At 34.9% G+C, this 27,655-nt stretch overlaps 1 protein-coding gene across 1 annotated transcript in view; it reads left to right on the top strand.

The window, feature by feature from the left end:
* The window catches only part of LOC127849861 (utrophin-like), a 74,930-nt gene that overhangs the window by 18,915 nt on the left and 28,360 nt on the right, over nt 1-27,655 (top strand). The window lies entirely within an intron of this gene.

The following is a 27,655-nucleotide window of genomic DNA, read 5'->3' as shown; positions in this document are numbered from 1 at the left end:
TTGGCCGTTTCCCTTGACTGGCTGCTTAAGAGGGGTTGGACTGTATATATATGGGGAGCATAATTATAGTTGCCAGTTTGTACAATTCCGTACTTCCTTCCGTCACACTTTTGTTACAGTTTCTCATAGCGCCTTCAATATTTTACAGATCTCTTACATATTTGGCATGTAGGTACCTTGCATGGACCTCTACCTTTTGATGAGGTTTGAGGTCCCTGGGGTCAAGGTCACAGAGGCTAATAATCACAGTTTTTTAACAGTTTCTCATAGCGCCTTCAATATTTTACTGATCTCTTACATATTTGGCATGTAGGTACCAGTGCTCCAGCTAGGATTTGAAAAGGGCAGGGGGGCTTTTTTGTCAAAAGGGCACTTTCGACGCCCATTATTTGGTGAAAAGGGCACTTTCGACGCGCAGTATTTTGTGAAAAGGGCACGTTCGAGCGCGCGGGTGTTTCTGGAATGCTTTCTATTGCATGTTAATTTATGTTATAAATAATTGTATTATTCCCATTATTATTAAACCATTCAAATATAATGTCTACAATGAGGATTAAACTAATAACAATGTAATAAGAGATTTCTGAATTATCATATGTAAAAAAAAAAAAAAAAAAATTTTTTTTTTTTTGAGGTGGGTGGGGGGCAGGGCGGAGGTTCGGGGGTGGGGGGGTGGGGGGGGAGGGGGGGGGGAGGGCGGAGGTTCGGGAGGGCAGGGCGTGGCGCCCTTCGATTTAGGCCTAGCTGGAGCACTGAGGTACCTTGCATGGACCTCTACCTTTTGATGAGGTTTGACTGTCACTGGGGTCAAGGTCACCAAGGCTAATAATAATAGATTTTCCGTCACACTTTTGTTACAGTTTCTCATAGCGCCTTCAATATTTTACTGATCTCTTACATATTTGGCATGTAGGTACCTTGCATGGACCCCTACCTTTTGATTAGGTTTGACGTCACTGGGGTCAAGGTCAAGGTCACCGAGGCTAATAATAGGTTTTCCCAAGGTCACACTTTGGTTACAGTTTCTCATAGCGCCTTCAATATTTGACCGATCTCTTATATATTTGGCATGTAGGTACCTTGCATGGATCTCTACCTTTTGATGAGGTTTGAAATCACTGGGGTCAAGGTCACATAGGCTAATAACAGATTTTCTCAAGGTCACACTTTTTTTCCACACAATTTACCCATATATCGACAAAGCATCATCGGGGAGCATCCATCAGTTTTACTGATATCCTTGTTTAATCTTTTTAATCAGAAGTCATGTTGTTGGCAATGAATGTGCAATTCGCAATAAGGATATCATTAGAGAATGTTTGTTCTGAAAACATCTTGCCCAAATCATCTTGTCAGTATATTGTCTGTGAGATTGGAGAATGCTGAAATTTGAAATTCATACAACACTAAAATTCTTGCTCTAGCATCTTCAGTGTTTAAATTCAGGTGTTTATCATATGTAAGAAACTTGCTTATGTTTTTGTGATCTACCAAAGTATAAATCTCGAACACTGAAGATTGAGGGATGTTTATAGCACATACTTTTTTTTCTTGGAACATGTTCAAGATGTTGGGTATTCTTTCACAGTGCCTTTCGCTTCTCTCCATGAAGTTAACATATGTGAAATAAATTTAACATTGTCTTAGAAATCAGTGTCAAAGCCTTATAAGACTACAGGTGTAATTGTTCCTGAGTTGTTAATTACCTGTTTACTTTTTTAAGTATTCTCATTACAAGTAGCTTAGCAAGCAATAGGGAATCTGAATATAGATTCTTTTGAAGCTTGAGTAGCAGTTTTGCTCAAAGGTGTTTTCAGCCTGTAATATTGGAGATACCAGAATTGTTATTTAGATAGTGTTTGAAACTGCTCTGCAAATACCATCTTTTTCGAATTTTGTGAAGTGGGTATATAATGTGCAGTTTGTGAAAAGCTTGATATGGAGGAAGAGTTTCAGGGTAATGTTGCTGGCAAGAATAAAATAGATAAGACATATTTCTGGTGACATTAATGGGTGCTTGTTCAGTCTGACCTGGATATAAACAGGGTATTGTTGGCTGGAAGGAACTTGAATTGGGAGATAAAGTGCAAAACAGTTGGACAATTTACTGCATGATTGTGTTTTACTACTGTGCAAGTCAAGTTCCAGTTGGATGGCATTTTCTGTTGATGCTTGTTTTAATTTAAAATTATTCCTTAAGTGGTATAAATAATTTTAATAAGGTTATATATATATATATAATTATAAGGTTTAAAACTGTTAAAAGTCAAAATTGTTATTTTTAGCTAAGGTGAAATATTGAAATAAAAGGCCTCAGTTATATGCTTAAGAGGAATGTGTTAAAAAAAATTGTTCTTTTGCTTATATAAATGAGAAGAGGACATCAACTTAAATCATTGAATTGCTAGCAAAATGTTTTAGGAAAAAAATAACAGGACTTAAATGAACTACAGAGTATTTAGATTGTGTTTAAACGCAAAAAAATACATATTTTTGAAAATAATATGTATAATATATAACACAGAGGTTTTATGATTTTATTGATTATATAAAAACTGCAAATCAAAAACAACATGTTTTACTTAAAATATAAATACAATAATTGCCATTATTTATAATACAGCAAAAGGGAATTTTGCAAATCACATTGACATACAAGTATTGTTGAATTTGTTCTTATACAAAATGGCTTGAAAGTTCTTTAGATTTTGAAAATGTTTATCTTAAACACTGCATGCTCTGCAAGAACAGAAATAACTGCACATGTCTGCAGCTGCTGCATGCAACTCTTAGGTGCAATGTTTCAGTGAATAGCTGCTGTATCACACATCACATTGATAATGTCACATAAACATGCTATAATAATCTCCAAAGGTAATCAAAAAGATTGTACTGATATTTTGGGTGTGTCATTATAATGACCATTTGACTGGTTTCTTCATATTTAGTTCTTTTTATCCAATAAAAAAGAAAATGAAAATATAAATTGCACTTACATATTAATACATTATTATGTTTATCATAGTCAAATAAATATTGTCAAGATCTTTACAATTCTATATAGTGAGTTTTGTAATTTCAAATATAAGTTTATATTTTGAAACTCTTAGATGGTTATGATTAATTCAAATTGTTTTTCAGTAAATGTAAATAACGTATATCATTGACAAAAATTAATGTTGTAAAATGATTTGCCGTCTTAATTAAAGAGAAAAAAAGCTTCACTTGTAATACAGAAGAAATTGTATTCTGAATACATGAAGCTAATACAACAAGATATGTGTGTACAGGGCTCAACATTAACCTAAAAACCAACTTGCCCTGCCGGGCAAGTACATAGAATATCTACTTGCCCTGAACGTAAAGTCACTTGCCCAAAAATGAAATATCACATTAACTGTAAACCTCACGTTTTTGAATATAGATCAAAATGATACACCACAAAACCTTTTTTATTTGTGCACATATAACAAAATGATTACAGCAATTGAAGTCTAAACTAAATGCTCTTTGTTCTTTTTTGCACTTGCCCAGGCGGACAACTAGATTAGAAAATAACTTGCCCGGACCCAACTTTTACTTGCCAGGGGCAATAGGACAACCGTTAATGTTGAGCCCTGGTGTAATGTATTTGTAATGTCTTCCACCACCAAAATTACCAGATTACAGCACAAATCTAAAAAATAAAGCTATTTAATTGCCTGTCAATTATTTACCAACAATAAATCTTATACAAATCATTATTATGGTAAATACTATCATGACATGAAATGCACACATTATTGTTATTCTGCATATCAAACTTAGAAAAGCTAATAAAAATATTGAATTGTTGACCCCCAACAAAGCCGACTTATACAAAATAAAACATCAAAGAGTATCCTATTAGTATTAATTCTTCAGGAATTATTAGTTTTTATGCCCCCTGTAGGGTGGCATATAGCAGTTGAACTGTCTGTCAGTCAGTATGTCAGTCAGTATGTCAGTCAGTCCGTCCGAAAAAAACTTTAATAGGCCATAACTTTTTCAATATTAAAGATAGCAACTTGATATTTGGCTTGCATGTGCATCTCATGAAGCTGCACATTTTGAGTGGTGGAAGTTCAAGGTCAAGGTCATCCTTCAAGGTCAAAGGTAAAAAAATAAAGAAAATAAATTTTTTCAAAGCGGTGTTCTCATGAAGCTTCACATTTTGAGTGGTGGAAGTTCATTCAGGGTCAAGGTCATCCTTCAAGGTCAAAGGTCAATTTTTTTTTTTTTTAAATTCAAAGCGGCGCAATAGGGGGCATTGTGTTTCTGACGAACACATCTCTTGTTGTTAGTTATTTTATGAGCAAAACAACAAAATACCCTTCTCTTATTTGAGATTATTACATAATTGACTGTTAAACTACTAATGTTTATTGTCCCCTACAGGTGAAACCAGAGGGGACTTATGGTTTGCGCTCTGTCTGTCAGTGAGTCTGTCACACTTTTCTGGATTCTGGATTTAAAAGTTCTTCATATGTTTTCATGAAATATTGCTGAAAATGGTGGAGTTTCTATCTCCTCCTGCACTATTTGCACTAGAACCTTGAAACTTACACACATGGTAGCTATGAGCATTTGTGTGACGGTGACAGCGACGGAACTATGATCTGACCCTTGGGTCAAAAGTTATAGGGTTTGGCTGGGTCAGAGATTTTCCTGCGACCGCGATTTGAAAAAGGCTCATAACAACTGTGTCCCTTCAGATATTGCTTTCATATTTGGTATGCATGTGTATCTAGACAACACCTTCCCATACGCATACAATTTTTTACACCTGTGACCTTGACGTTGAACTTGAGGTCAGCGTTCAGGTTTCGAAATATGCAACCGTGATTATCATAGCTACTGTGTGCCTTCAGAAATTGCTTTCATATTTGGTATGCATGTGTATTTAGATATCACCTTTCCATGCGCATACAATTTTTGACCTCTGTGACCTTGACTTTGAACTTGAGTTCAGTGTTCAGGTTTCGAAATCTGCGACCGCGATTCGAAAAAGGCTCATAACTACTGTGTCCCGTCAGATATTGCAATCATATTTGGTATGCATGTGTATCTGGACAACACCTTTCATGCGCATAACATTTTTGACCCCTGTGACCTTGACCTTGAACTTGAGGTCAGTTTTCGGGTTTCGAAATCTGTGACCGCAATCCAAAAAAGGCTCATACCTACTGTGTCCCTTCAGATCTTGCTTTCATATTTGGTACGCATGTGTATCTGGACAACACCTTTCCATGCGCTTGGAATCTCAACTATGCATGGCCCCATTTCCAACCCTGGGGCGCCCCAGGGTCAATTATGCGATGTGGGGATACGTGACGGCCTCTACCGCGCCATTTCTAGTTGCTATATATTGTATGGACTGCCCAGCTGGAAAGGGACTTGTTTACAGATAGGCGCAGTAACATTAATGTTCAATATTTTGTCACAGATACAAAAATAAAAACCTGTGTAAACGATAGAAAATAATATTTTCGTTAAATTTGAATTTGCTAGTAAAAAGGAGGATTTTCTAAATTTTATTTTTACTCCAAAACTTCATTTTTTCAACAGCAAGTTCGTTTAGCGAAAGACTCTGGCCTAAACAACAAAATCAACACTCAATAAAAGGGTCAATAAAAATCTCATTTGCATTACAAATATGTACAACAAATGCTGCACAATTATAGACTAACTTATAAAAACATTGTACATGCAATCTAGAAGCATGAATATTATAAAAGCAAAAAATGTAGGCACAAAGATATTTTCTTGGCAAACTTTTATTTCCAATGACTTAACATCATCAGTAGGCAGAAATAACTTGGGCTGAAAAAAGAACATAAAACTTGATTAAAGCGCTCTTTAAAATCTCTGGAAAAGCACACCTGCATATTCAGACTTGATCATAAACATTATATAAAGTATATCCATGTACAAGTTTCAAGAATTCATTGTGTTTGGATCAATAGGTATTATAAAGAAGATTGCTGGATGAGTTTTTCTAAATTGGAATACATTAATTAAGGCGTCCTTCAGATTTCAATTAGTTGCATAATTATTATTTTCCAGAATATTAAGTGTTTGGAATTTATCAGACGCATGTTTCCAATTAAGAAATCATTTTGGTGCAGATTAAATGGGTTCAGAATCTTCACTGTTATGGCATATTTGAAGAATTCTTGGAGGTATAATTGTTTTTGACTGCATGATCATGGAAAGTGAAATGTGCAGGAAAACAGTTACTGGAAGAAATAACAAAGTGGAATAAACAAACATACTGAACAGGCGTTTCTTTGAACTAAAGGAAAACAATCTTTGCCTTCTCTACAAGTAAATAATAGATTTTTATTACACCATTTGTGTTTAGAATCATTTATTAGGATGAATTAAGTTCTCCAGCGAAATCTGGTGTTGTGGAAAGGTGTAATTTTGTTTTTATATGCTATATAAGCATTAAAAAAGAAATGGAAACACCATATGACACTGATGATCATCATAAGACAGACTCAGCATCAAGGGCAGTAAATGTTGATCAAGAAATTGTCAATAATGCAGGTGATTCCTCTACAGCTATGGAAGAAAACAGTGATACTAATTCAAAGGTTACAAGTGGGTTTGAAGATTTGATGGTAGAGATAAAAGCTTTTGGGACAAATGAAAGTGGTCAAAGAAGGGTGGATATGAATGTTGATGATAAGAATGATAGAACAGCAGGATGTTATGAAATTGGAACACCTGGTACTTACAATTATAAGCCATGTGATACCAAGACATTGGATAGTGTTGTTAATGAAAATAATGAAAATGTTTGTGAATCTGTTACCGATATTGAAATGAATGAACCTTTAGAAACCATTACTGCCAAAGAAATACCAATTGATGGTGAAGAGCATGAATTTCCCAACCAAGAAATAAAATATCATGGATATGGAACATTTCATTTTGAAAATATGCACTATTTTGATGAAGAAGAATGTTATGAAATTAATGACTGGGATGAATTTGTTGTAAAGGACACACTTACTGACGAAGTATTTGTTGAGTTAAAACCAGTATCTTTTGACAATGTCAATGTTTATGAGAATGTTCAATTACTTTTTCCTGTGATAGAACATTTTGGCTCAACAGAAGATGATTATGAGACTGCCAAAATAGAAATACTGTCTGACACGCCTGATGTTGAATCTGATTTGGAGGAATTACCAGAACTTATGATACAAGAATCACCAACATATTTTGTACTAGCAAATGCAGTTGTTACTGAGGAAGCACTAGGTATGGAGGAAAAAAGAATTGCTGAGGTAAATTTTATTGCAGTGAGCACAGATGAACAAACAGTTTATACAACTGCAGAAAAAGTGACACCTGCTGATGAAACGGGTGATATTGTTGAAAAAACTATTGAACAATCATTCAAAATGGATTCAGAAAGTCATACAGTTGAACAATTGCAGAAATTAGAGAATGAACATAGTAATTCACACTTAACAAAATCTAAAGAATTAAGTTCTGTAGATACATCCAACAAAGTGCAACAAAACATTGAAGAAAATAAAGAGATGCCTGTGAAAGAAAGTAAAAAAGATGATGACAGAGCAAATAGTAGTAGAACAAAATCTGAATCCATAAAACTTGACTTAACTTTGTTAGGAAAACATGATAAACCAATGTCTGAATATGTCTCTCCAGACTCTGATAGTCCCATGATTATCAATGCAGCCATGTCTGATGACCGAAGATTTTCATAGAATAATAGCATGGTCAGATGACAGTTACCTTGAACCTATGAATAGCCTTGACCTTATTCCAGGATCTGACCTTGAAGAATCTTTTCAAGGTCCTTCATTGGATTTCGACTTTGTTGTTGAAGGTATGAAGTTTGCTAAGTGTTTATTAGTATGACTATTATAATTGTTTAATAGCATGGAACTCTTTTGCATTGAAAACAAAACTAAAGTTATGTGTTTTTAATCTTTCATTTTTTAATGCTCCTTTGTGGTTACTATTTCGAATGGCATCAAAAGGATTAATGTTTGGCCATCAGTAATTTTTTAATTATTATTATTTTATTTTATTTATTTATATATTATATATCATATAATAAATATATGTAATTGCATGAAGTAGTATAACCTCTGGATTTATTTAAAATGAGAAAAGAAAAATAATTTTGTGCCTATGAGTCAACAAGTCCAGCAACAAGGTTTATTATTGCATCATGACTCTAGCTATGAGTGTTATGCATAATGGTGTCAAGTTATTCCATTCAGTAATTTGATTTTAGATGAAAACTATCGCTGACCATTAATTCCCACTTATTTTCTGTTGCCATGGTGAATAGAACACTGATTCTATCTGACATTTTGCATGGTCCCTTTTGTCAGAAGTTATGGATTTTCTTTGCTAGAGCAATTAAGTCATAAAGGAAGAGGTGTTCTAGTGTCTTTAGATAGTTTGCTAAAGAGTTTCTAGTGCTCATATTTGTAGTCTGAGTAATGTTGACCAATCTTTTATTATGTTTGATATGGAATGTGAATTTACCGCATTTGTTAAGATTGCCATTGTTAGGAGACTGGAAGAATATTTAACTTTACGTTTAACCCTTTACCACTTAGATACGTATTTTGACACATTTGTAGTCCATTAGAAAGTTTAATTTAATTAAAGACCTTTCTTACTAAATTCAAATTTTAAAGGCTTCATTTCCAACCCTAAGATACTGATGAGCAGCAGACAGCATAAATTTTACCTGAACAGACTGCGAGTAATTCGCAGGCTGTTCTGGTTTTATGCTGTTTGCATATAGCAAATTACACTTTGCCTCTGAGTGGGCAGGGGTTAAATAACTTAGTTTTGGGGTATTATGGAAAATGAGAGCGTTATTTGAGGCTTTAAGTCCCAATGTGAAAATTTTGGTACTGATGTGTCACTAGTTGCTTATATTTTTAGTAAAATCATTTTCATTCACGTTAGATTTTCGCTGAAAAGTGATGGGCAACATAATTAAATAGTGTACAACTTGTTTTGAGACAACCCCTCCTTGTTTTTGGAGGGAATTTAAGAAGATAAATTATCAAAACAGAGACTTAAGTTGTCACTTTTGTACATGATGGAGACTGATAACTGCATTATGACACATCTGCAATCTTCCAGCAGAAGATGTTGATTGGTTCTTAGTAGACACAGTCTTAACCCTTTAATCGCTGGAAGCGGATTTTAAAGGCCTTTGCAAACAGTTTGGATCCAGATGAGACGCCACAGAACGTGGCGTCTCATCAGGATCCAAACTGTTTGCTATTCTGATAGTGTTCTTTGAAAAAAATCGAAGAAAATGCTAATTTTAGAAATTCAGCAGAAGACATTTTAGCAGACGACAAATTTCCCAGCATGCAAAGGGTTAACAAAAGTTGATCAGTGTCAATGCTGCATTGATCAGTTTGTGTCATTGTCATTACGGATTATAAGTCCCTCCAGTGATCATGATGCTAGATAGGGAAATAAAGGAAATAAATACACCATGGATATTGGAAATGGGATTTAATAGATTTCAAATGGCATGCAGCCAATGATGCCTGTGATGGTGCATTATAAATTAAGTGCCTAATTTCATAGCTAGATGTTTTGTTGACACTGTTTGACTGTTCAAGTTGTAAAATGTTCTTTCTTTTGGTCTGTACATAGTTCTGTTTATGTTCTATTCAGAGTGTAGTTAAATATTAATATGTGTCAGACTGTAGGACAATTCCAGATTGAGTATACAGACAATCTGCTTGTGTCAATACAACCTTGACTGTTGTGTGCTCAATGACATGTAACTTAATGTAACCATCTGATTAATTAAGTCCATTATTTCGTTTGCATCATTCAGATAAGGCAGATATCATTCACAAAAGTGCGGAAAACTAGAAATCCTATTATAGAATGCTGACAGAGAGCATTGATCTATCTCTGTTTGCACTATTTTACTATGTGTGGCAAAACCTTATTTGCATTTTCTAAATGGGGTAGGATGAATTGAATTGGTCGCGATCAAGTACTGATTAAAATTCAGAAGTTGATCCTTGCAGTTAACGGGTAGAAAAAGGGGTGTCACGTTAAATTTCGGTCAATAACAGCTGTGGATTTTTTTTTTAAAGTGTTTTGGTTTTTGTATTTTCGCTTGTTGTGTAGCATACTGGTTAAGAGCTGTACACACTAATGCATGTTAATTTAAGTGTATGGATTTATTGATTTATTGTGTCGTAAAAATGGATATATATATTGAAACAGGATTTATAAATGTTACAAGTATGGCCTTTATTTGATTGGTACAATTGTAAGGGTTTCATGTTACTAGCATTTCAGTGCAAATAAAAAAAAAATCTCTCGCAATAATAAGATGTCAAATTAATCTTAAGATATTGTGCACATATCTTTGAGTGCTTCTTTTTTAATAACATCATTATGTGAATATTTTTAAATTGTATTAAGATTTTATATAATATCAAATATCCTCAATTCAATAATAATCTGTTAATATCATTATTATACTCTCTGGGTATATTGTAAGTGTAATCTTTCTATGTAGATAAACAATATGAGTCATGTTCGTAAAAACTTGTCATAATGCATGTGCGTAAAGTGTCGTCCCAGATTAGCCTGTGCAGTCCCCACAGGCTAATCAGGGATGACACTTTCAGCCTTATTTGGATTTTTGCTAAAAATAGACTTCATTTAAACAAAAAATGTCATAAAAGCGGAATGTGTCATCCCTGATTAGCCTGTGCGGATTGCACAGGCTAATCTGGGACAACACTCTACGCACATGCAATATTCCCAGTTTTCTCAGAACGGGGCTCATATAGTAGTCAAACTATGCACAAAAATAGTGTGTCAGCCTCTACTTTGCAGTGCTCAAAGTGCATGCATCCAGCACTAATAGTTCCATTATAATGCTGTGGATATGTAAATTGGCCTGGAAGCTAACGGCTTTTATGAGTTTGGAATACTATGTGCATATACACCATATGTGACCAGTGTTGGAGTGACAGAATTACACAAGCTGTCTCCGCTGTATATTTATGGATATAATGATTAACAACATGGATGCTACAACTGCAAAATTTCACAAATTCAGAGGTAAAAGTAGAAGCTTATTCATTTTGAGATACATAATTAAATAATGAATTAATGGCCACTTTTTTATTTTGAGGTTCACAATTCATTACTTGATGAGATGTGGTTATGTTTATGTATACGGATATTATATTAAAGTAAGTATTTGCACATAATAAATATTATGCAAAATAACATTATTCCTCCATTATCATCATTTAATTTTATGTTGTAATTAGAGTTTTTGGAAAGAAAACAATAACATTTATATCAACATGAAAGTTCCCCAAAAACGCACCATTTTAATTGTAATTGTAATTTTTTTCGGAACCACGGGAGAGGACAACCCTCTCAAACGAACCTCTTTATGTTCCCAGTACAGAAACTGGACCGCCCCCCTAATGTTGGGAGGTTATCTACGCCCCTGTTATCAGTGTGTCTTAGGATGCACTAAGTTCATTATTCTGTCCATGTTGATTAGTTTAGATGTTAAATTTTTTAAAACAATGGTCTGTCTGTAGGTGTATGACAAAGAAAACTTCTCACACTGCAAAATGCTGAGACAATGCTGGGTTATTCTGTGCTTCCCTTTGTCCTTTATACTCTGCATTAGTATAAGCATCCATGTCCTATCACCATTCAGTGCACACTTTTCCAGGTATATGCCTGTGCAACTGAATATTTTAGCTCTAATAAGGTGTAATAGGAACTGAAGTGAAAATATTTTATTTACTTTTTAGTCCCCTACCGGTTTCACCGGAGGGGACTTATGGTTTTGTATCCGTCAGTCCGTCACACTTTTCTGGATCCTGCAATAACTCTAAAAGTTTTTAATATTTTTTGATGAAACTTGGAATATGGATAGATGGCAATATGGACATTATGCACGTCATTTCATTTTTTTCTTACGTCAAAAATTGTGGTTGCTATGGCAACAAATAGACTAGAAATACTGCTGAAAATGGCGTTTTTTTCTGGATCCTGCGATAACTCTACAAGGTCTTAATATTTTTTCATGAAACTTGGAATATGGATAGATGGCAACATGGACATTGTGCACGTCATTTCATTTTGTTCCTACGTCAAAAATTGTGGTTGCTATGGCAACAAATAGACTAGAAATACTGCTAAAAATGGTGTTTTTTCTGGATCCTGCGATAACTTTAAAAGTTCTGAATAGTTTTTCATGAAACTTGAAACATGGATAGATGGCAATATGGACATTATGCACGTCATTTCATTTTGTTCCTACGCCAACATTTCTGGTTGCTATGGCAACAAATAGACTAGAAATACTGCTGAAAATGGCGTTTTTTTCTGGATCCTGCGATAACTTTAAAAGTTCTTATTATTTTTTCATGAAACTTAAAACATGGATAGATTGCAATATAGACATTATGCACATCATTTAATTTTGTTCCTACGTCAAAAATTCTGGTTGCTATGGCAACAAATAGACTACAAATAATGCTGAAAATGGTGGTTTTTTTCTGGATCCTGCGATAACTTTTAAAGTTCTTAATATTTTTTCATGAAACTTGAAACATGGATAGATGGCAATATGGACATTATTCACGTCATTTCATTTTGTTCTTACGTCAAAAATTCTGGTTGCTGTGGCAACAAATAAAAAAAATATTCTGACAATTGTGGAATTTCTGACAATGGTGGAGCCGGTAGGGGACTTTTATTGCTTGGCAATAGTCTTGTTTAACACTTATATTTTCAACTTGATCATTCATGCAAAGATACCCCAACACATTAACTGTTTACTACACATTACTCTACTTGTAATAGGTATTAAATTGGGTACCCTATTTCATTTCTCATGGTACTGAAGCTGCTTGTATTGGGTATCACAGCTTTCCTTGTACTTCAGATATTCAATAGGTGCTCCACCCTTAAGTAATTAACAACTAATTAAGTACCCCCCCCCCCCCCCCCCCCCCCCCCTGCTCCCTCCACACTGACACAGAGACACAAAGAAAAACACATTCATGCACCACTAACATTAGATTTATAATGTGATTTAATTGATTTTCATCAAGCTGAATAAATAAATGATTAGTGGTGAATGGTTTATTGTTTTGTCAAGCATGCAATTACAAAGGCTGATGCAAAGTTTCATCAATATAGCATTTAGACAACATTGCATACCCATGTTTTTTGAATTCAGAAATTGCATTAAACTTTGCCTAATCAAACTTGAATATAAGGCCAGAATTTCATTGAAATTTTTAGGTCAATCACTGAGATTTTAGATGTTAGTGAAGCAAATGATAAAGTGGGTACACTGTGCCATTATATTAAGAAAGTTTTACCCTTAAGAACATAACATACAAAATAACTGTTTTTATAATTTGATGAAATAAAATGTTAAACTATCAAATTATGATTTTTTCAGGAAATTTCTATGCATTTTCAAATAATATCATGCCCTTTTGTGCATTAGATCCCCTGCGAAACATTTTAGAATTGTTCTTTAAAATTTCTAGATTTGTACTGGAACAAATGACTAGAAGTGTTCTGGAATCATCCTTAAAATGATCTAGAATGATCTAGAACAGTTGTTGAACGTTAAATGAGAATAATTTGTAGAACAAATAGTTCTAAAACAGTTCTGATGGTTTGTTCTAGAACAATTCTTGAACCATTGTTCTAGAACTATTCCAGAATTGTTCTTGTATACATTTCCAGAACTGTTTTAGAATAATTGTTCTAGAAATTATTCTCATTTAACATTCAACAACTGTTCCTTAACAATTCTAGAACATTTTTGGTATGGTTACAGAACAGTTCTAGTCGCTGTCCTAGAACTGTTCAAGGACATTTTCAGAACTTTTCTAGAGTATTTGTTCCAGACTTATCTGAAGCAAACCTGCGGAACTGTTCTTAACATAGTTTTTCTTTTTCATAGTTCCAAGTGTACTACTCATCAGGATTAACCTGATTACCTTAACATTATTAAATAAAGTTTATATAAGAAAATATATAAACTTAATTTAGCTACAACAATATACTTCAAATAGTTACAGAATTAGAAAAAAGCATAATATTGTTGACATCAATAGTATGTATAAACAATAAGTATAATTAATATATGAAAGAAAATTTAAAAGGGAGGAAATTCCCCTAACTAGAGGGAGGTAATATGTAGAACTATTGTAGAACAACTGTAGACCTTCAGGTTCTAGACCTGTTCTATATGTGTTCTTATTCCCCATAAAAGCTTTTATAGAACTTACTGGTTCTTAAAGAGTTCTAAACGTGTTCTAGAACTACATTTTAGAACATTTTTAGAAATTTCTTGAACTTATTTTGTCCTTGAAATGTTCTAAAAATGTTCTTCACTATTATTGGAACAGTTTCAGAACTAAGCCATGTTCCACAAATGTTCTGGAATTATTCTAGAAAACTGTTCTGGAACAATTCTAGAACATATGTTCTAGAACGCGAATATGGAACGTTCCAGAACTGTTCTTGATGTTCTAGAACAGTTCCAGAACAGTTCCAATTTCTAGAACAAATTTTCGCAGGGGATGTTACCAAAATGTGTATTACTCATAAATGTATTTAATATCATGTAATTATACATTGACCAAATAATTGCAAGTATTATAAAAGTTGCATCTGCATTTGTTTTAGCTCATTGTGCTGACAACATACTGGTGATGAGATTTTGTGATTGTTTTTTTTTGTCCGTTGTTTGGTGTCTGTCATGCATGGTCAACATTTTTCTTGTGAACACTCTAGAGGCCACATTTATTGCCCAACTTTCATAAAAGTTATTTAGAACATTTTTCCCAATTATATCTTGGAGGAGTTTCAAACTGTGTCATATGGTATCAACACTTATATCACATGGTCATCTTGGGAACACTCTTGAGGGTTCATTTATTGCCTAATCTTCATGAAATAGTGTCTGATCATCTGTCCCAATGATTTCTTGCCATTGTTGGAAACTGGCACACAGGGTCAAAAGTAGGTCACAAGGTCAAAAGTAGGTCACAAGGTCGAAAGTAGGTCACAAGGTCAAATGGAGAAAGAGCTTGTGATCATCACTCTACAAGTCAAATTTATTGCACAATTTTCATGACACTTAGTGAGAACATTTGTGCATATTATATCTCAACAAGTATGACACTGGGCCACTTGGAGTAAAAAAAACTAGGTCACTTGATCACATTAAAGAAAAAGCTTGCTTACATTGGAAGCGCAATTCATTGCTTCATGAAATTTGGTAAGAACCTTTGTCCCCAAAAAATCTCAGATTAGTTCAAAACTGGGTCATGTGAGGCCAACAACTAGCTTAAAAGGTCAAATAAAATAAAAGCATTTGAACCTTGCAGGCAATACTGATTTCCCAATGTTTATGAAACTTGCACATAATATTGTTCCAAGGATAACTTGGTTTGGTTTAAAACTTGGTCATGGGGAGTAAAAGATTTGATAACTAGGTCAAATAAAAAAAGCTTGTGATCCATTTAGAGGCCACATTTATTACTCAATCTTGATGAGACTTTCTCAGAAGATTTGTCAAAATGCTATCTTCACTGAGTAAAAAACTGGGTCATGCAGGGTCAAAAACAAGGTTAACAGGTAATATGAAAGGAAAAGCTCTAAACACTCCAAAGTGAGATATGGTTCCTGAACATTTCTTTACATATCTAGCATGAGGTGGGGCAGTTTTACTTATACATGTATATAGTCTCAGGTGAGTGTCAAAGGGCCATTGGCCCTCTTGTTATTCTTTTTATATCATTATAAATTTTTTATCGGAGTATAATATGAGTGTAATATTTATGATACATTGTATTCAGAGAACTAAGATAACAAGAGGCAAAAACATTTTAAAATCATGGCACTGTAAGATGAAGATGTACGCCTCCTCCATGTCTTCTTGAAGTGTTATTTTTCATCGAAGTACAAGTGCTTGCAGCTAATGACTTCCTGTAATAGTGCTACTGAAGTTTGAGAAGGACAAGAGAAGAAATACAGAACATGAGAAGAGCTGATTTGCTTTTTTATGTTAGCTTATTTTCTCATATATTTATGCCCCCCCCCCCCCCCCCTTCGAAGAAGAGGATGTATATTGTTTTGCACATGTCCGTCGGTCAGCCTGTCCGTGGGTCCGTCGATAAAATGGTTTCCGGTTGATAACTCAAGAATGCTTAGGCCTGGGATCAGGAAAGTTCATAGGTACATTGATCATGACTGGCAGATGACCCCTATTGATTTTCAGGTCACTAGGTCAAAGTTCAAGGTCACAGTGACTAAAAGCAGTAAAATGGTTTCCTGATGATAACTCAAGAATGCTTAAGCCTGGTATCAGGAAAGTTCATAGGGACATTGGTCATGAACGGCAGATGACCCCTATTGACTTTCAGGTCACTAGGTCAAAGTTTAAGGTCATAGTGTCTCGAAACAGTAAAATGTTGTCCGGATAATAACTCAAGAACGCTTAAGCCTGGGATCAGGAAAGTTCATAGGGACATTGGTCACGACTGACAGATGACCCCTATTGATTTTCAGTACTCTAGGTCAAAGGTCAGGGTCACAGTGACTTGAACCGTAAAATGGTTTCAGGTTGATAACTCACAAATGCTTTGGGCTAGGATCAGGAAAGTTCATGGGGACATTGGTCATGACCGACAGATGACCCCTATTGATTTTCAGGACTGTAGGTCAAAGTTCAAGGTCACACTGACCTGAAGCAGTAAAATGGTTTCCGGATGATTACTCAAGAACGCTTGGACCTGGTATCAGGAAAGTTCATAGGTACATTGGTCATGACCGACAGATGACCCCTATACTTTTCAGGTTATTAGGTCAAAGTTTAAGGTCACAGTGACTCGAAGCAATAAAATGGTTTCGGGATGATAACTCAAGAACACTTAAGCCTGGGATCAGGAAAGTTCATAGGCACATTTTGGGATCAGGAAAGTTCATAGGGACATTGGTCATGACCAGCAGTTGACCCCTATTGACTTTCAGGTCACTAGGTCAAAGTTCAAGGTCATAGTGTCTCGAAACAGTAAAATGGTGTCCGGATAATAACTCAAGAACGCTTAAGCCTGGGATCAGGAAAGTTCATAGGGACATTGGTCATGACTGACAGATGACCCCTATTGATTTTCAGTACTCTAGGTCAAAGGACAAGGTCACAGTGACTTGAAACTGGTTTCTGGATGATAATTCACAAATGCTTAGGGTAAGGATCAGTAAAGTTCATTGGGACATTGGTCATGACCGACAGATGATCCCTATTGATTTTCAGGACTCTAGATCAACGTTCAAGGTCACAGTGACCTGAAGCAGTAAAATGGTTTCCAGATTATAACTCAAGAACGCTTAAGCCTGGTATCAGGAAAGTTCATAGGGACATTGGTCATGACTGGCAGATGACCCCTATTGATTTTCAGGTCACTAGGTTCAAGTTCAAGGTCACAGTGACTCAAAGCAGTAAAATGGTTTCCGGATGATAACTCAAGAACGCTTAAGCCTGGGATCAGGAAAGTTCATAGGGACATTGGTCATGATTGACAGATGACCCCTATTGATTTTCAGTACTCTAGGTCAATGGTCAAGGTCACAGTGATTTGAAACAGTAAAATGGTTTCAGGATGATAACTCGCAAATGCTTAGGGTTAGGATCAGGAAAATTCATGGGGACATTGGTCATGACCGATAGATGACCCCTAATGATTTTCAGGACTGTAGGTCAAAGTTCAAGGTCACAGTGACCTGAAGCAGTAAAATTGATTTTGGATAACTCTTATGTATTCACACAATGGCTGCCACTACAACTGACAGCACATTTTGGGGGCATGCATGTTTTACTAACAGCCCTTGTTCCTAATTAACACGCCTTAGGGGCCCATAAAAAAGTTCCAAGGGATGTATTGTAAGGGTGGGGGCATGTATTAGGGAATAAATGGTTTTTGAGGTTTATTGCCATGAAAGCCTAATTAGATAACCAGGTGCAAAAGCATACACCATGTTCACTAAATTAATTGCTACCTGCATTTGCAAACATATGTGATATGTAGTTTATTAAGATATGAAACCATTTTAAAATTAAAATTTTAGCTTAATTACTAAACTTTTATGGAATTCATTGATTTATTTCTACCTCACTTTATAAATTCCTCATATCATATTACCATGTTAAAATAAGCATCAGAAAATACAAGAAATATTAGCAGTATGTTTCTAAAGTACTTCTATGGAGATGTACATTTGTTCAGTATTAAAGTAAGTAGAAAGTTCACAAAATTACATTTATATCAAAAGATGATTTTAATCTGTACTAGTATGATACATCCGTTAACACTATACAAAATTGGGATGAAGATATTAAAGAGATTATTGTGACTTTATACCATCCACTGTTAAGGGATAAATAAATAATGTAACGTCCGTCAGTCTGCTCTTCCATGTTGCAATAACATGCAATATCCCAATTAATTTAGTAATTAAACTGTGTTCAAATTACAAACAAATTACACGGTCGTGTCACAAGCAGCAGCTATAGTTGCAGCTGTGAAGGATTCGGTTTCTGCAGCAGAATATTGTGTTTTTCAACATGTAATTACACTATTCTTTATGTGTGGAGTGTAGGTTAGGGGAGGGTGAAAAGCAGAAGATGTTAATTTTATTTTGCAAAAACCCACCTGGGCATTAGGGTAAATGTCAAACATAATATGACATATTCTGATTTAATGTGTGGTCTTTCTGCTGGAGTTTATTTACAAGTCTAATATAAAATTATAATCCTGTATACCTTAATGAAATTGACCTGCTTTTTAAAAAATGAATTAGCATATATTATTCCCGTGAATTATACAATATATGAGCGTTTGAGTTGTTTCATGATCATTTTACGCAAGTTAACAGATGCCATAACAGTTTACTTAGTTAGGAATGCTTTTATAGATTTTTATAACTTGTAGAATGGAAAAAATATGTCCATCATAAAGATATTTTAATATATTAATGGGTTAAGGTCAGTGCAAGGTTATAATGTTGGCAAGCTATATCCATGAATTACATAGTTCATTATAATGTTGAATTAGGCCCCTTATGCTGCCTGCTGTGTATATTGACATCTGAAAATGGTCCAAGGCTTTCATAAAGTTATGGATTGCTGTTGATTGTTATGGCTTGATATTAGTAATTAACACCTGGTACTTTTATACAATTAATAAAATGCTATGATATATATTTTAGTCAATGTTATTTATTTGAAATGAAAGTGTTTTCAGCTTTTTGTTCTTACAGATTACTTGTTTCAAGTATGCACACACAAAAAATATTACTATCTTCTGCAAAATTTATATACAGTAAATATTCTGGTTATTAGTTCATCTAAGAATACCCAATTAAAAGAAGTCCTATTGCTCCCTTAAAGGGATTTGTTTACAGTTCCCTAAAATGAAAACAATGCTTTGATTAAAAAAAAAAAAAAATTTAAATTTTGAAATGTATTCATATCAAAATATTGTAACACCCCTGACACAGAAAAATGTAAATATTGGTTCCTTAATTATTGATATTCATAACTTGAAATCGTTTAAATAATAAAGCGAGTGTAATGATTTTTGTTGATGATTTGAAATAAAACAACACTCAGTATTACAAGCATAGCATTGAAAATGCACTTATTATTGTAAATGCCATGATATAAGCAGTGGTAGGGAGAACGCTTTTGTTATAAAGAAGTCCAGTGTATGAATCAATATGGAGGCACATTGTCTATTTACATAATTTCCTTCCTATTTTAATTATTTTAAAATATACAAAGTTTTATGGTTTTGATAATAAATACATTGAATTACATCAATTAAAACATGTGTTAATCTGTAAAACAAGAGCCTTTAGCAGTAACACTTGTCTTGGTCTATTCAGCCTGGTCAAACATGAACATCTTGACCCAAGTCTTAGTCAACTGTGACATTTGCAGGTTATTAGCTGCAGCACAGTCACTAAGTGGCCATGATACACCTTTTGAATGAAATGTTCCCCGAGTGTTGATGATGATAATAATCTGACAGTAATTTCCATGGTTGACAGCCATATTGAATTGACTTCACTACTCTAGACAGTTGTGCAAAGGTGCCTTAACACCTCAAGATTTACTGCACCCTCACCTAAGGTGGTACAAGGGGTTATGTCCAAGTTTTCCTTTTTTCTGGTCTGACAAGCTAGACCATTGGTCATTATTAATTGTGAAAAAAGCTTGTGTAAATGCTAGCTTTACTTTGGGAAAATGGGGCTTAATGCATTAGTTTAAAGTATTGTCCCAGATTGTCCAGTGTGCAGTCTGCACAGGCTTTTTCAGTTACAACACATTCAGCGTAAACTTGACTTTTTGCCTAAATGATACTTCATTTCAATAATACAATCAAGTTGAAAGTGTCTTCCCTGAATCCGCATGGCCTTTGCCCGACTTTCTCTGGATTTGAGTCCTTTGCAATGATGTACGCATTCAACGCACTGCCCTTCATGAAGTGGAAGAACAGATGTCGCCACCACTTCCTTGACCGATGGTTGATGATATGATATCCAATCATCTGGTCAGACTCCTTTCATGAACTTCTGGTAATCCGCAAGTATTTTGGAAACTTCCACAGATCGTTGTGTTGCTTTACCAGATCATCGGTTGACAGTTCCCATGTCATTAGGACTGTGGAAGTTTGACAGGACCATGACACACTTAGTGTCCTGCCAAATGCAACAAGAAAGTTCATCTTTCTGGGCCACCAGGAACTCGTGTTTGTCCAGCATAACATTCCTTGGCAACAGTGCAGTTGGTAAGCCTTTCCTGTTGTTGCGCACTGTGCCACAGGCGTACACACCGCGCATGTGCAGATCCGTGAAAAGGGCCGGACTCGTGTAGTAATTGTCCATAAAAACTCTAATGTTTGTATGGTTCAGATGGCCAATTAGGTCAGTCACCACTCTGTGTGATAGGCCCTTTTCCTTATTTTCTTCCTTTCCAGTGTAGACTTGGAACTGGTGAATGTAGCCAGTTTTGCTCTTCGCCAATGTCCACACTTTTATGCCCCACTTCGTTGGTTTCAATGGCATGTACTGACGAAAGCCCAGACACCCCTTGAACTTCACCATACTTTCATCCACAGTAACGTTTCTCTAGGGGGGTACATTTTCTTGAATTTATCATTGAGATAGTTAAAAAAACACCTTTTTTTAAAGTTTGTCTGGTCTTGCAGGAGGTGGGGCTTCGTTATTTGTCAGGTGAAGGTAGCGCCAGATCAGATTGAATTTGTCCCGTGGCATGATGGTGTTGAAGGCAGTACAAAACATATGCTTCTTTACCCTCCAGTAGTCATTTCTTGACGGAAGACGAAGAACCCCCATACAAAAACAGCCTTCATGGCTGGGATATCTCCTGGAACCCAACGAGGAGCAAATGGTGGTGGTGGTTTGCGTGTCCGCTCTTGTTCAGCATAGCGGTTGGTCTCTGTAACCATATGCTGCCACAAGTCCTGACCCCAGATCAGTTCAAATAATTATGTGGCAGGGCATCTTCAGGGTGAACAAACGTTGAACCACCTATTTCACTGTACGTTCTCTCTTTTCGGTCGTCAAAGTTGGAAATCTTCCATTCTACGTCGAAGCCTTCAAACTCGTCATCATGTTCACCATCCGATTCGAAAAAGCCACGAAACCATTCGTCGTCAGTTCTTTGTTGACATTGGAAGCCATCTTCACCATTTTCTTCATTCAAATTACTCGTATTGTGTAGACATCGTTATTTAAATCGACCTCAATGTCGCTTCCATCGCTATCCATGTCCGTAGAATCCACCATGACGAAAATGAAAAAAAAAAAAATGTTTATGTATACACAACATTCTATAAAAAAGAATACCAGCATTATGTTGCTTATTTATGTCTAGCTTTGGGATTGTTTCCACAAATTCATCGCATTCATTAATGAATTATATTGTGATTTAGTTGATAATTTGGGATGAAAGGCACTTTATATACTTCGTTGGTAAACATAGTCAGCTCATGGATTATTGGCCATTAAGTATCCCTTCCCTACTTACTTTTTTGAAACCCTTTCCACCCAAAACACCTATTTTTTGCCTAGTCAAATTTCACAAAATGGCTGGCTTGTTAGTTTCTTATAAAAGATAAAGCTGATATTGAATTTATCTTGTGCAATTAATCATTTTTTTGGTTGTGGCCAGGTACAATCCATGACCTTTTAACTGCTCATGTAAGGCCTTAAGAAACATATCAGTTAGGCAATAATTAAACTTTGATGATCAATTTCCAATAAATTCCTAATGTGCCAAGTAGCAATGGGCAGTTGATCTTAATAACACTAGTCGCGCTTATTTGCTAATGTACTTTTGACGAAGATATTGGTTTGGCGTTTTGTTCCCTCAATTAGACCCTTCGTGGTCGTGCCGATAATTGCAAGTGGCGATTAAGATTTGAGACAGTTTTAAACCCCGTTCAAATTTGAATATTGATAAACCTTATAGATTCCCATTTTATTGCTACTGAAAGAACGCTTGGTCCATATTACTTAGAGTGTTAGTTTAAGTTTACAAATAGACGTATAAATATTGATATGACTGTTCTTTTGTGGCTTATCTTAAGAGTGGAAAAATTAAATGATATGCATTTATAAATTGTTAAGTTTGAACTTTTTAACTTGAGCTCGTTTTCATAGAATGCCTAAAAGTTATTCAAGCCCTCAAGAGTCCATTTTCTCTGTTGATGTCTGGGGAGGGTTCTAAAAAGTGCATCAACAGGAGAGATCAAACCCATGACCTCAGCGTTGCCAGACACACACCATATCCGCTACGCCATGGCAACCTCTACTACCTCAGGGTGACCGCTTGAAATTGATTCATGAAATGACTGTCTTTTAAAATGTTTTCCCATTCCAAAAACAGTCCATCTAGCTCAGTTGGTACAGTGCCGGACTACAAATCTGAGGATTGCGGGTTTGATCCCTGGTCCGGTTGCTTAACTTGCGTAGGTATTGATCATGAAATCCTTTCTGTGGCCAGTCTCCCCTTACCTCTGGTTCAAGTAGGGCAGTTGACAGATACTGTGATTATTAGTATGTGCACTTAGTGCTGGTACCCAGCTGTGCCTGGGAAAAAACTATGTTAACCCTTTACCACTCAGAAACGCACTTTGACAAATTTGAAGTCCTTTAGAAACTGAATTTAAATTGAAGTCCTTTCTTAATATATTCAAGTTTGACAGCCTTCATTTCCAACCCTTAGATACTGATGAATAGCAAACAGCATAAAACCTGAACAGACTGCGAGTTATATACTCGCAGGCTGTTCTTGTTTTATGCTGTTTGCACATGGCCATTTTCACTTTGCTTCTAATTGGGAAAGCATTCAGTGATATGAATGAAATACGATCAAAATGGCAAAAAATCCAATTAAACAATTAGCAATTCAGAATTGAAATTTAAACAATATCCTGTTTTCATTTTTGTCTTGATTTTAGACTTGATCATGAAACTTCTCCAATAAGGACCACATACTAATAACTAATAGCTACAGGTATATTAATGAAACATGATAGTATTATCAGTCTGCAATGTATATCTTTGAAGAATTTCTGTTTTATTATAGAGAAGATGTTTACCTTGTCTGTCGAAACATTCTTTTATATATTGTCTTTTACTTGTTAGATGCATTAAAAAAGGAATAAATTCAGAGTTTGTTGAATGCGCAGCTTTTTGTAGGACATATTAAAACAAAATTATAACGAAATGAAAACCAACTTTATTTTATAATTTGTAATACATTTTGTGTTGCTTTGTTATTGACAGAGAGTTAATTATAATGTAAAACTTTCTTTCACAACTCCTGTCCATATTGAACACTGTTGTAATCACCAATCACCTCCCTTGATGTGCAATTATTTGCATTACTGATTATCCCCCTTTTGCACTGGCTGACCATTGTGGACATATGATTTCTGATTAAACACAGTGCAAAGTTAAAGCACTGTGCTATAATTTCCGAAGCCTTAAATTCTTCAAAGGTCTGGATTAAGCAATATTTGATCAAGTCTGGTCTGAATAAGCCTCAGCTGGACAATTTTAAACTGATTTATGAGTGCTAATATCCCTGTCAAGTTTATGACCCGTCTGATAGGGACAGTGGCTGAAAGTTCCATATAACAGCAGTTTTATAGTTTTGTAAAGTTTATATCAATGTGAGGACGTACTCTACCTATGCAACTAAATAATAATTTTGTAAACATGATGTCTGTCCGGTGTCTTGTGTCACAAATTGTGTACAACACAGTTGAAGTTGAATTTCATTTTCGTGGGACATATTAAATATAAGAGTTGAGGCAAATGATATGTTTAACAATGATGCTTGGTTATTTTGTTTTTGATATTACTTTCCTTTTATGATGGACATTCTTCATTTTAGAAGTGTGTGTGTATTAAGTGGATTTTGTGTTTCTGTTGAAAAATGTGGAACATTTTTTAACCATTGAAAATTGTGGAATATTTTTGACACATCTAAAAGTGGATTTTTTTTAACATTGACGACTCCTGTGAAACATGAGTACATGACTTTGAATTTTGAACTTTACCAAGCTACATAATATATCAATTATGGCTCAATTATGAACTATGAAATTGTGATACCAGTAGTCTAAATGGCATTAAAAATAGCATTCTATAAAGGTGCATTACTTTTTCTTAAACTACTGATCTAAAAATTAGTTTATATTGCACATTAGAATATGTGCAGTTGTGTAGAACATTTTCAAATGGCATAATACTTTTTTTTATGGAGTCATATTGCAATAATCAGTGAAAGTGATGGCAGGGTACATTTTTGGTGATAATTCTTATAAAGGATTACCATCAAAGATTCTTCGGTTACAGAAAGGTGTGAGGATTGTGTTTATACCAAGCAAACATTCCTCTTGTTTAGTAAATTGTTTTAAAATTCTTGTAAGTTAATGTTATGCTGAATGGAAGTTTCCTTCATTTTTAGCGAGGCTGTTTTCGGAGAAAACCCGAGGTATTGTCATAGCCTGCTCGTCGTCTGACGTCCGCCGGCGTCGTGCTAAAACCTTTACATTGGCTCTAAATGCTTCCACCTACAACTTTGAAACTTCATATGTAGATGCATCTTGATGAGTTCTACACGCCACACCCATTTTGGGTCACTAGGTCAAAGGTCAAGGTCACTGTGACCTCTAAAAAAAAAAAAAAAAAAAAAATTCTGACAAGCTTTGGCAGCCGAGCTTGGCACCCATTATGTGGTGCTCTTGTTTGTATTCCTAAATCATACAACATTAAGCAGCTGAAAATAAGGTTATTGAAATATTTACCATATATTTGTTCTGTTTTAACACTGTGCAACTTTTTTTGTCCAATTGGAAAAAGTACTGCTACAGGTCCACTTGCGAAAAAGTAGTGCGTAAAATCCTTTAATTGGCAAATAGATTGTACTGAAATCTTCATTTTGAAAACTTTGCGTTGTGACATATTGGTATTTTTAGGTCTTATAAAAACTTGGTACTTAAATCACAAATTTAATATAATCTTTGATTTTTGTTGTTAATAATCCTCTGGGCTCAGCAGAATTATAGTGACAGTTTTTCGCATCTGTATTTAATGTTTAGTAGTATTTACTAGTATGACTTATTTCAGTAAAAACAACGATCAGGTTAAAAAACAAGAACTAATTAATTAATCGAGACATACTGAACTAAAGGCGGAGGGATATAGAATGGGTGTTGTCCGTCGGTAAGTCCGTCCGTCCAAATGTCTTTCATTCCCTCAGTCCATCCGTCAATTAGCAGAAGTGCCATGCACATAAACCATATCTCTACACTTTTTTTAATAAGAGTTATTGCCCTTTGTTTTTTGTATGATGTAACTTTTCAGGGCCATATCTCAGATCAGCTGCAAGATTTAAATATGAAATTGCATGGGTGTATAGATATCAATGAAGAGAATGCAATCCATAAAAACAATTACCCTACTAGAATGGAGAAGTACCATTAATCGGTACACTTTAAAGAAGGAAAAAATGGCAGTTAACTGTTTTCATTAGCAATTGCTTTCAATTAAAACCAACTTTACATGGTGGTCAGTTTGCCTTATACATAATTTATTAAAACTTCATTTAAATTGCAATACTATGTATTTATAAATAAAAAAAATATCTTTTGAAGATAGGAATATGAAAATTTAGAAATATAAATAGGAGAGACATTTTTGTTAACCTTCAACTGCTACTGCAGGTATGTTGTTTTTGATTATTTTCAACACCATGTCATGTAGGTCTGTGTACCATACCAGGGACCTATACAAACAAAGGGATTAGCAACCTCGCGATATCCCGTTACAGCACGCAAAATAAACCGGTGCGCGAGATCAGGGACCTATACTTTAATCTCGATCGATTGGTCCCGGTGTAGCGATAATAAACCGGTGCGCGAGATTTGATAATCTCGATCGATTGGTCCCTGTGTAGCGATAATGCGGCTACACGATATCGATTGCGAGGGATTTCGCTTATTTAACGCGTTACGTTTTTTCGGATTCAAATTATATTATGTTAAATAAACAAGTACCTATTCGTTTAATTGTTGCGTTGTTGATCTCAAAATCAATCATTAATTAGTCTTATTATTACAGTACGCAGTATGTCAAATGGGCACCCAATTATCGGACTCTTTGATGAATATTAATTGCCGGTTGTTTCGCCAGGGTTAAATTGCCGTTGTTTATCGCACGTATGTGCATGTAAAAAAGACCGGTCTTTTAATAGAATTAAAATGTTACCATGTTTTGTTTAAAATAGCAACATTATCAAGACATGTTAAGTGCAAACAACTCAAAATGTATAATTGTTCTTTTAACCTCCGACGCAGCAAATTTTCGAATGTCATTTTAATATTTATTTGGACTCCCTTAAGTCATAGTGAACGTTGGAATTCATGGAATTTACTGAAAATGTCTTCTAAACATAAAAATTTCCTTTCATGGGATGACGACATAGATTTAGATTTGGTATAAGGTTATTATACTGATGATGAGGCAAACAATAAATCGCAAGCAAGCACGAAAGAGCTGTGCTATATTTGTCCTGTTTGTGGTGCGGAGTATAAAAGTGTATCAGGATTTCGAGGTCATGTCATAAAAAAACATTAACAGAATTTACGAGGTAATAAATATTGGATGCATTTTTTAGTTCTGCATTTTGCGTACAAACCAAACAAAAAACAAGAAAGGTTTTCGTGTTTTAGTAGTTCTATATATATATATATATATATATATATATATATATATATATATATATATATATATATATATATATATATATATACTCATGTTTTATTCGTTTTATTATCATATATATCTCGAACAATCAATATATAAAACAACATTAATAAATCAAATCCTCGCACATGCAAGTAAGATATCCAAAACAGTGGACACATGATACGGTGTAATAATGATGAGACAATTGAATCAGGCATTTACAGTTACTAGTAAATAG

This window comes from Dreissena polymorpha, chromosome 11 (assembly GCF_020536995.1).
Source record: "Dreissena polymorpha isolate Duluth1 chromosome 11, UMN_Dpol_1.0, whole genome shotgun sequence".
Lineage (NCBI taxonomy): Eukaryota > Metazoa > Mollusca > Bivalvia > Myida > Dreissenidae > Dreissena > Dreissena polymorpha.
Note: the sequence above shows the minus strand (reverse complement) of the source record. Positions and strands in the feature narration are given on the sequence as shown.